Consider the following 12,627-nt stretch of genomic DNA (forward strand, 5'->3'; position numbering starts at 1 on the left):
CCCCACTCGCACAGGGCCAATCGCGTGTGAAACTTCCCGTGCACCACAGTGATACACGTACCCAACTCGCACAGGGCCTTTCGCATGTGAAACTTCCCGCGAACCCCAGTAATACATGTACCCCACTCGCACAGGGCCCTTTGCGTGTAAAACTTCCGGCGCACCCCGTTAATACACGTACCCCACTCGCACAGGGCCGTTCGCGCGTAAAACTTCCGGCGCACTCCAGTAATACACGTACCCCACTCGCACAGGGCCAATCGTGTGTGAAACTTCCCACGCAGCCCAGTAGTACACGTACCCCACTCGCACAGGGCCAATCGCGTGTGAAACTTCCCGCGAACCCCAGTAATACACGTACCCCACTCGCACAGGGACAATCGCGTGTGAAACTTCCCGCGAACCCCAGTAATACACGTACCCCACTCGCACAGGGCCCTTCGCGTGTGAAACTTCCCGTGAACCCCAGTAATACACGTACCCCACTCGCACATGGCCCTTCACGTGTAAAACTTCCCGCGAACCCCAGTAATACACGTACCCCACTCGCACAGGGCCCTTCGCGTGTAAAACTTCCTGCGCACCCCAGTAATACACGTACCCCACTCGCACAGGGCCAATCGCGTGTGAAACTTCCCGTGCACCACAGTGATATACGTACCCCACTCGCACAGAGCCAATCGTGTGTGAAACTTCCCACGCATCCCAGTAATACACGTACCCAACTCGCACAGGGTCCTTCGCATGTGAAACTTCCCGCAAACCCCAGTAATACACGAAACCCAGTAATACACGTACCCCACTCGCACAGGGCCCTTCGCGTGTAAAACTTCCTGCGAACCCCAGTAATACACGTACCACACTCGCACATGGCCAATCTCGTGTGAAACTTCCTGCGCACCCCAGTAATACACGTACCCCTCTCGCACAGGGCCAATCGCGTGTGAAACTTCCCGCGCACCCCAGTAATACACGTACCCCACTCGCACAGGGCCAATCGTGTGTGAAACTTCCCGTGCACCACAGTAATACACGTACACCACTAGCACAGGGCCAATCGTGTGTGAAACTTCCCACGCATCCCAGTAATACACGTACCCCACTCGCACAGGGCCCTTCGCGTGTGAAACTTCCCGCGAACGCCAGTAATACACATACCCCACTCGCACAGGGCCAATCGCGTGTGAAACTTCCCATGCACCCCAGTAATACACGTACCCCACTTGCACAGGGACAATCGTGTGTGAAACTTCCCGCGAACCCCAGTAATACACGTACCCCACTCGCACAGGGCCCTTCACGTGTAAAACTTCCCACGAACCCCAGTAATAAACGTACCCCACTCGCACAGGGCCCTTCGCGTGTAAAACTTCCTGCGCACCCCAGTAATACACGTACCCCACTCGCTCAGGGCCAATCGCGTGTGAAACTTCCCGTGCACCACAGTGATATACGTACCCCACTCGCACAGGGCCAATCGTGTGTGAAACTTCCCACGCATCCCAGTAATACACGTACCCCACTCGCACAGGGCCCTTCGCATGTGAAACTTCCCGCGAACCCCAGTAATACACGAAACCCAGTAATACACGTACCCCACTCGCATAGGGCCCTTCGCGTGTAAAACTTCCTGCGAACCCCAGTAATACACGTACCACACTCGCACATGGCCAATCTCATGCGAAACTTCCTGCGCACCCCAGTAATACATGTACCCCTCTCGCAAAGGGCCAATCGTGTGTGAAACTTCCCGCGCACCCCAGTAATACACATACCCCACTCGCACAGGGCCAATCGCGTGTGAAACTTCCCGCGCACCCCAGTAATACACGTACCCCACTCGCACAGGGCCAACCACGTGTGAAACTTCCCGCAACCCAGTAACACACGTATCCCACTCGCATAGGGCCAATCTCGTGTGAAACTTCCCGCGCACCCCAGTAATACACGTACCCCACTTGCACAGGGACAATCGCGTGTGAAACTTCCCGCGAACCCCAGTAATACACGTAACCCACTCTCACAGGGCCCTTCGCGTGTAAAACTTCCCGCGAACCCCAGTAATACACGTGCCCCACTCGCACATGGCCAATCACGTGTGAAACTTCCCGCGAACCCCAGTAATACACGTACCCCACTCACACAGGGCCCTTCGCATGTAAAACTTCCTGCGAAGCCCAGTAATACACGTACCCCACTCGCACAGGGCCCTTGGCGTGTGAAACTTCCCGCGAACCCCAGTAATACACGTACCCCACTCGCACAGGGCCCTTCACGTGTAAAACTTCCCACGAACCCCAGTAATACACGTACCCCACTCGCACAGGGCCCTTCGCGTGTAAAACTTCCTGCGCACCCCAGTAATACACGTACCCCACTCGCACAGGGCCAATCGCGTGTGAAACTTCCCGTGCACCACAGTGATATACGTACCCCACTCGCACAGGGCCAATCGTGTGTGAAACTTCCCACGCATCCCAGTAATACACGTACCCCACTCGCACAGGGTCCTTCGCATGTGAAACTTCCCGCGAACCCCAGTAATACACGAAACCCAGTAATACATGTACCCCACTCGCACAGGGCCCTTCGCGTGTAAAACTTCCTGCGAACCCCAGTAATACACGTACCACACTCGCACATGGCCAATCTTGTGTGAAACTTCTTGCGCACCCCAGTAATACACGTACCCCTCTCGCACAGGGCCAATCGCTTGTGAAACTTCCCGCGCACCCCAGTAATACACGTACCCCACTCGCACAGGGACAATCGCGTGTGAAACTTCCCGTGAACCCCAGTAATACACGTACCCCACTCGCACAAGGCCCTTCGCGTGTAAAACTTCCCGCGAACCCCAGTAATACACGTACCCCACTCGCACAGGGCCAATCACGTGTGAAACTTCCCGCGAACCCCAGTAATACACGTACCCCACTCGCACAGGGCCCTTTGCGTGTGAAACTTCCTGGGAACCTCAGTAATACACGTACCCCACTCAGACAGGGCCCTTCACGTGTAAAACTTCCTGCGAAGCCCAGTAATACACGTACCACACTCGCACATGGCCAATCTCGTGTGAAACTTCCTGAGCACCCCAGTAATACACGGAACCCACTCGCACAGGGCCAATCGCGTGTGAAACTTCCCGCGCACCCCAGTAATACACGTACCCCACTCGCACAGGGCCAACCGCGTGTGAAAATTCCTGCGCACCACAGTAATACACGTACCCCTCTCGCATAGGGCCAATCACATGTGAAACTTCCTGCGCACCCCAGTAATACACGTATCCCACTCGCCCAGGGACAATCGGGTGTGAAACTTCCCGCGAACCCCAGTAATACACGTACCCCAATCGCACAGGGCCCTTCACGTGTGAAACTTCCCGCGAACCCCACCCCACCCCACTCGCACAGGGCCCTTCGCGTGTAAAACTTCCCGCGAACCCCAGTAATACACGTACCCCACTCGCACAGGGCCCTTCGCGTGTGAAACTTCCCGTGAACCCCAGTAATACACGTACCCCACTCGCACAGGGCCCTTCACGTGTAAAACTTCCCGTGAACCCCAGTAATACACGTACCCCACTCGCACAGGGCCCTTCGCGTGTAAAACTTCCTGCGCACCCCAGTAATACACGTACCCCACTCGCACAGGGCCAATCGCGTGTGAAACTTCCCGTGCACCACAGTGATATACGTACCCCACTCGCACAGGGCCAATCGTGTGTGAAACTTCCCACGCATCCCAGTAATACATGTACCCCACTCGCACAGGGTCCTTTGCATGTGAAACTTCCCGCGAACCCCAGTAATACACGAAACCCAGTAATACATGTACCCCACTCGCACAGGGCCCTTCGCGTGTAAAACTTCCTGCGAACCCCAGTAATACACGTACCACACTCGCACATGGCCAATCTCGTGTGAAACTTCCTGCGCATCCCAGTAATACACGTACCCCTCTCGCACAGGGCCAATCGCATGTGAAACTTCCCGTGCACCCCAGTAATACACGTACCCCACTCGCACAGGGCCAATCGCGTGTGAAACTTCCCGCGCACCCCAGTAATACACGTACCCCACTCGCACAGGGCCAACCGCGTGTGAAACTTCCTGCGCACCCCAGTAATACACGTACCCCACTCGCATAGGGCCAATCTCGTGTGAAATTTCCCGCGCACCCCAGTAATACACGTACCCCACTCGCACAGGGACAATCGCGTGTGAAACTTCCCGCGAACCCCAGTAATACACGTACCCCACTCGCACAAGGCCCTTCGCGTGTAAAACTTCCAGCGAACCCCAGTAATACACGTACCCCACTCGCACAGGGCCAATCACGTGTGAAACTTCCTGCGAACCCCAGTAATACACGTACCCCACTCGCACAGGGCCCTTTGCGTGTGAAACTTCCTGGGAACCTCAGTAATACACATACCCCACTCAGACAGGGCCCTTCACGTGTAAAACTTCCTGCGAAGCCCAGTAATACACGTATCACACTCGCACATGGCCAATCTCGTGTGAAACTTCCTGCGCACCCCAGTAATACACGTACCCCACTCGCACAGGGCCAACCGCGTGTGAAAATTCCTGCGCACCACAGTAATACACGTACCCCTCTAGCATAGGGCCAATCACATGTGAAACTTCCTGCGCACCCCAGTAATACACGTATCCCACTCGCCCAGGGACAATCGGGTGTGAAACTTCCCGCGAACCCCAGTAATACACGTACCCCAATCGCACAGGGCCCTTCACGTGTGAAACTTCCCGCGAACCCCACCCCACCCCACTCGCACAGGGCCCTTCGCGTGTAAAACTTCCCACGAACCCCAGTAATACACGTACCCCATTCGCACAGGGCCCTTCGCGTGTGAAACTTCCCGTGAACCCCAGTAATACACGTACCCCACTCGCACAGGGCCCTTCACATGTAAAACTTCCCGTGAACCCCAGTAATACACGTACCCCACTCGCACAGGGCCCTTCGCGTGTAAAACTTCCTGCGCACCCCAGTAATACACGTACCCCACTCGCACAGGGCCAATCGCGTGTGAAACTTCCCGTGCACCACAGTGATATACGTACCCCACTCGCACAGGGCCAATCGTGTGTGAAACTTCCCACGCATCCCAGTAATACATGTACCCCACTCGCACAGGGTCCTTCGCATGTGAAACTTCCCGCGAACCCCAGTAATACACGAAACCCAGTAATACATGTACCCCACTCGCACAGGGCCCTTCGCGTGTAAAACTTCCTGCGAACCCCAGTAATACACGTACCACACTCGCACATGGCCAATCTCGTGTGAAACTTCCTGCGCATCCCAGTAATACACGTACCCCTCTCGCACAGGGCCAATCGCATGTGAAACTTCCCGTGCACCCCAGTAATACACGTACCCCACTCGCACAGGGCCAATCGCGTGTGAAACTTCCCGCGCACCCCAGTAATACACGTACCCCACTCGCACAGGGCCAACCGCGTGTGAAACTTCCTGCGCACCCCAGTAATACACGTACCCCACTCGCATAGGGCCAATCTCGTGTAAAATTTCCCGCGCACCCCAGTAATACACGTACCCCACTTGCACAGGGACAATCGCGTGTGAAACTTCCCGCGAACCCCAGTAATACACGTACCCCACTCGCACAGGGCCCTTCGCGTGTGAAACTTCCCGCGAACCCCAGTAATACACGTACCCCACTCGCACAGGGCCCTTCACGTGTAAAACTTCCCGCGAACCCCAGTAATACACGTACCCCACTCGCACAGGGCCCTTCGCGTGTAAAACTTCCTGCGCACCCCAGTAATACACGTACCCCACTCGCACAGGGCCAATCGCGTGTGAAACTTCCCGTGCACCACAGTGATATACGTACCCCACTCGCACAGGGCCAATCGTGTGTGAAACTTCCCACGCATCCCAGTAATACACGTACCCAACTCGCACAGGGTCCTTCGCATGTGAAACTTCCCGCGAACCCCAGTAATACACGAAACCCAGTAATACACGTACCCCACTCGCACAGGGCCCTTCGCGTGTAAAACTTCCTGCGAACCCCAGTAATACACGTACCACACTCGCACATGGCCAATCTCGTGTGAAACTTCCTGCGCACCCCAGTAATACATGTACCCCTCTCGCACAGGGCCAATCGCGTGTGAAACTTCCCGCGCACCCCAGTAATACACGTACCCCACTCGCACAGGGCCAATCGTGTGTGAAACTTCCCGTGCACCACAGTAATACACGTACACCACTAGCACAGGGCCAATCGTGTGTGAAACTTCCCACGCATCCCAGTAATACACGTACCCCACTCGCACAGGGCCCTTCGCTTGTGAAACTTCCCGCGAACGCCAGTAATACACATACCCCACTCGCACAGGGCCAATCGCGTGTGAAACTTCCCATGCACCCCAGTAATACACGTACCCCACTTGCACAGGGACAATCGTGTGTGAAACTTCCCGCGAACCCCAGTAATACACGTACCCCACTCGCACAGGGCCCTTCACGTGTAAAACTTCCCACGAACCCCAGTAATAAACGTACCCCACTCGCACAGGGCCCTTCGCGTGTAAAACTTCCTGCGCACCCCAGTAATACACGTACCCCACTCGCTCAGGGCCAATTGCGTGTGAAACTTCCCGTGCACCACAGTGATATACGTACCCCACTCGCACAGGGCCAATCGTGTGTGAAACTTCCCACTCATCCCAGTAATACACGTACCCCACTCGCACAGGGCCCTTCGCATGTGAAACTTCCCGCGAACCCCAGTAATACACGAAACCCAGTAATACACGTACCCCACTCGCATAGGGCCCTTCGCGTGTAAAACTTCCTGCGAACCCCAGTAATAGACGTACCACACTCGCACATGGCCAATCTCATGTGAAACTTCCTGCGCACCCCAGTAATACATGTACCCCTCTCGCAAAGGGCCAATCGTGTGTGAAACTTCCCGCGCACCCCAGTAATACACATACCCCACTCGCACAGGGCCAATCGTGTGTGAAACTTCCCGCGCACCCCAGTAATACACGTACCCCACTCGCACAGGGCCAACCACGTGTGAAACTTCCCGCAACCCAGTAACACACGTATCCCACTCGCATAGGGCCAATCTCGTGTGAAACTTCCCGCGCACCCCAGTAATACACGTACCCCACTTGCACAGGGACAATCGCGTGTGAAACTTCCCGCGAACCCCAGTAATACACGTAACCCACTCTCACAGGGCCCTTCGCGTGTAAAACTTCCCGCGAACCCCAGTAATACACGTGCCCCACTCGCACATGGCCAATCACGTGTGAAACTTCCCGCGAACCCCAGTAATACACGTACCCCACTCACACAGGGCCCTTCGCGTGTAAAACTTCCTGCGAAGCCCAGTAATACACGTACCCCACTCGCACAGGGCCCTTCGCGTGTGAAACTTCCCGCGAACCCCAGTAATACACGTACCCCACTCGCACAGGGCCCTTCACGTGTAAAACTTCCCACGAACCCCAGTAATACACGTACCCCACTCGCACAGGGCCCTTCGCGTGTAAAACTTCCTGCGCACCCCAGTAATACACGTACCCCACTCGCACAGGGCCAATCGCGTGTGAAACTTCCCGTGCACCACAGTGATATACGTACCCCACTCGCACAGGGCCAATCGTGTGTGAAACTTCCCACGCATCCCAGTAATACACGTACCCCACTCGCACACGGTCCTTCGCATGTGAAACTTCCCGCGAACCCCAGTAATACACGAAACCCAGTAATACATGTACCCCACTCGCACAGGGCCCTTCGCGTGTAAAACTTCCTGCGAACCACAGTAATACACGTACCACACTTGCACATGGCCAATCTCGTGTGAAACTTCTTGCGCACCCCAGTAATACACGTACCCCTCTCACACAGGGCCAATCGCGTGTGAAACTTCCCGCGAACCCCAGTAATACACGTACCCCACTCGCACAAGGCCCTTCGCGTGTAAAACTTCCCGCGAACCCCAGTAATACACGTACCCCACTCGCACAGGGCCAATCACGTGTGAAACTTCCCGCGAACCCCAGTAATACACGTACCCCACTCGCACAGGGCCCTTTGCGTGTGAAACTTACTGGGAACCTCAGTAATACACGTACCCCACTCAGACAGGGCCCTTCACGTGTAAAACTTCCTGCGAAGCCCAGTAATACACGTACCACACTCGCACATGGCAAATCTCGTGTGAAACTTCCTGCGCACCCCAGTAATACACGTACCCCACTCGCATAGGGCCAATCGCGTGTGAAACTTCCCGCGCACCCCAGTAATACACGTACCCCACTCGCACAGGGCCAACCGCGTGTGAAAATTCCTGCGCACCACAGTAATACACGTACCCCTCTCGCATAGGGCCAATCACATGTGAAACTTCCTGCACACCCCAGTAATACACGTATCCCACTCGCCCAGGGACAATCGGGTGTGAAACTTCCCGCGAACCCCAGTAATACACGTACCCCAATCGCACAGGGCCCTTCACGTGTGAAACTTCCCGCGAACCCCACCCCACCCCACTCGCACAGGGCCCTTCGCGTGTAAAACTTCCCGCGAACCCCAGTAATACACGTACCCCACTCGCACAGGGCCCTTCGCGTGTGAAACTTCCCGTGAACCCCAGTAATACACGTACCCCACTCGCACAGGGCCCTTCACGTGTAAAACTTCCCGTGAACCCCAGTAATACACGTACCCCACTCGCACAGGGCCCTTCGCGTGTAAAACTTCCTGCGCACCCCAGTAATACACGTACCCCACTCGCACAGGGCCAATCGCGTGTGAAACTTCCCGTGCACCACAGTGATATACATACCCCACTCGCACAGGGCCAATCGTGTGTGAAACTTCCCACGCATCCCAGTAATACATGTACCCCACTCGCACAGGGTCCTTTGCATGTGAAACTTCCTGCGAACCCCAGTAATACACGAAACCCAGTAATACATGTACCCCACTCGCACAGGGCCCTTCGCGTGTAAAACTTCCTGCGAACCCCAGTAATACACGTACCACACTCGCACATGGCCAATCTCGTGTGAAACTTCCTGCGCATCCCAGTAATACACGTACCCCTCTCGCACAGGGCCAATCGCATGTGAAACTTCCCGTGCACCCCAGTAATACACATACCCCACTCGCACAGGGCCAATCGCGTGTGAAACTTCCCGCGCACCCCAGTAATACACGTACCCCACTCGCACAGGGCCAACCGCGTGTGAAACTTCCTGCGCACCCCAGTAATACACGTACCCCACTCGCATAGGGCCAATCTCGTGTGAAATTTCCCGCGCACCCCAGTAATACACGTACCCCACTCGCACAGGGACAATCGCGTGTGAAACTTCCCGCGAACCCCAGTAATACACGTACCCCACTCGCACAAGGCCCTTCGCGTGTAAAACTTCCCGCGAACCCCATTAATACACGTACCCCACTCGCACAGGGCCAATCACGTGTGAAACTTCCCGCGAACCCCAGTAATACACGTACCCCACTCGCACAGGGCCCTTTGCGTGTGAAACTTCCTGGGAACCTCAGTAATACACATACCCCACTCAGACAGGGCCCTTCACGTGTAAAACTTCCTGCGAAGCCCAGTAATACACGTACCACACTCGCACATGGCCAATCTCGTGTGAAACTTCCTGCGCACCCCAGTAATACACGTACCCCACTCGCACAAGGCCAATCGCGTGTGAAACTTCCCGCGCACCCCAGTAATACACGTACCCCACTCGCACAGGGCCAACCGCGTGTGAAAATTCCTGCGCACCACAGTAATACACGTACCCCTCTCGCATAGGGCCAATCACATGTGAAACTTCCTGCGCACCCCAGTCATACACGTATCCCACTCGCCCAGGGACAATCGGGTGTGAAACTTCCCGCGAACCCCAGTAATACACGTACCCCAATCGCACAGGGCCCTTCACGTGTGAAACTTCCCGCGAACCCCACCCCACCCCACTCGCACAGGGCCCTTCGCGTGTAAAACTTCCCGCGAACCCCAGTAATACACGTACCCCACTCGCACAGGGCCCTTCGCGTGTGAAACTTCCCGTGAACCCCAGTAATACACGTACCCCACTCGCACAGGGCCCTTCACGTGTAAAACTTCCCGTGAACCCCAGTAATACACGTACCCCACTCGCACAGGGCCCTTCGCGTGTAAAACTTCCTGCGCACCCCAGTAATACACGTACCCCACTCGCACAGGGCCAATCGCGTGTGAAACTTCCCGTGCAAAACAGTGATATACGTACCCCACTCGCACAGGGCCAATCGTGTGTGAAACTTCCCACGCATCCCAGTAATACATGTACCCCACTCGCACAGGGTCCTTCGCATGTGAAACTTCCCGCGAACCCCAGTAATACACGAAACCCAGTAATACATGTACCCCACTCGCACAGGGCCCTTCGCGTGTAAAACTTCCTGCGAACCCCAGTAATACACGTACCACACTCGCACATGGCCAATCTCGTGTGAAACTTCCTGCGCATCCCAGTAATACACATACCCCTCTCGCACAGGGCCAATCGCATGTGAAACTTCCCGTGCACCCCAGTAATACACGTACCCCACTCGCACAGGGCCAATCGCGTGTGAAACTTCCCGCGCACCCCAGTAATACACGTACCCCACTCGCACAGGGCCAACCGCGTGTGAAACTTCCTGCGCACCCCAGTAATACACGTACCCCACTCGCATAGGGCCAATCTCGTGTGAAATTTCCCACGCACCCCAGTAATACACGTACCCCACTTGCACAGGGACAGTCGCGTGTGAAACTTCCCGCGAACCCCAGTAATACACGTACCCCACTCGCACAGGGCCCTTCGCGTGTAAAACTTCCCGCGAACCCCAGTAATACACGTACCCCACTCGCACAGGGCCAATCACTTGTGAAACTTCCCACGAACCCCAGTAATACACGTACCCCACTCGCACAGGGCCCTTCGTGTGTGAAACTTCCTGCGAACCTCAGTAATACACGTACCCCACTCACACAGGGCCCTTCGCGTGTAAAACTTCCTGTGAAGCCCATTAATACACGTACCCCACTCGCACATGGCCAATCTCGTGTGAAACTTCCTGCGCACCCCAGTAATACACGTACCCCACTCGCACAGGGCCAATCGCGTGTGAAACTTCCCGTGCACCCCAGTAATACACGTACCCCACCTGCACAGGGCCAACCGCGTGTGAAAATTCCCGCGCACCACAGTAATACACGTACCCCACTCGCATAGGGCCCTTCACGTGTGAAACTTCCCGCGAACCCCACCCCACCCCACTCGCACAGGGCCCTTTGCGTGTAAAACTTCCCGCGAACCCCAGTAATACACGTACACCACTTGCACAGGTCCCTTCGCGTGTAAAACTTCCCACGTACCCCAGTAATACACGTACCCCACTTGCACAGGGCCAATCGCGTGTGAAACTTCCCGTGCACCACAGTAATACACGTACCCCACTCGCACAGGGCCAATCGTGTGTGAAACTTCCCACGCATCCCAGTAATACACGTACCCAACTTGCACAGTTTCCTTCGCATGTGAAACTTCCCGCGAACCCCAGTAATACACGTACCCCACTCGCACAGGGCCCTTCGCGTGTGAAACTTCCCGTGAACCCCAGTAATACACGTACCCCACTCGCACAGGGCCCTTCACGTGTAAAACTTCCCGCGAACCCCAGTAATACACGTACCCCACTCGCACAGGGCCCTTCGCGTGTAAAACTTCCTGCGCACCCCAGTAATACACGTACCCCACTCGCACAGGGCCAATCGCGTGTGAAACTTCCCGTGCACCACAGTGATACACGTACCCCACTCGCACAGGGCCCTTCGCGTGTGAAACTTTCCGCGAACCCCAGTAATACACGTACCCCACTCGCACAGGGCCCTTTGCGTGTAAAACTTCCGGCGCACCCCGTTAATACACGTACCCCACTCGCACAGGGCCGTTCGCGCGTAAAACTTCCGGCGCACCCCAGTAATACACGTACCCCACTCGCACAGGACCAATCGCGTGTGAAACTTCCGGTGCACCACAGTAATACACGTAACCCGTTCGCACAGGGCCAATCGTGTGTGAAACTTCCCACGCACCCCAGTAGTACACGTACCCCACTCGCACAGGGCCCTTCGCGTGTGAAACTTCCCGTGAACCCCAGTAATACACGTACCCCACTCGCACAGGGCCCTTCACGTGTAAAACTTCCCGCGAACCCCAGTAATACACGTACCCCACTCGCAAAGGGCCCTTCCCGTGTAAAACTTCCTGCGCACCCCAGTAATACACGTACCCCACTCGCACAGGGCCAATCGCGTGTGAAACTTCCCGTGCACCACAGTGATACACGTACCCCACTCGCACAGGGCCCTTCGCGTGTGAAACTTTCCGCGAACCCCAGTAATACACGTACCCCACTCGCACAGGGCCCTTTGCGTGTAAAACTTCCGGCGCACCCCGTTAATACACGTACCCCACTCGCACAGGGCCGTTCGCGCGTAAAACTTCCGGCGCACCCCAGTAATACACGTACCCCACTCGCACAGGA

The sequence above is a fragment of the Ambystoma mexicanum genome, chromosome 9 (assembly GCF_040938575.1).
Source record: "Ambystoma mexicanum isolate Mex_15411 chromosome 9, UKY_AmexF1_1, whole genome shotgun sequence".
Taxonomy (NCBI): Eukaryota; Metazoa; Chordata; class Amphibia; order Caudata; family Ambystomatidae; genus Ambystoma; species Ambystoma mexicanum.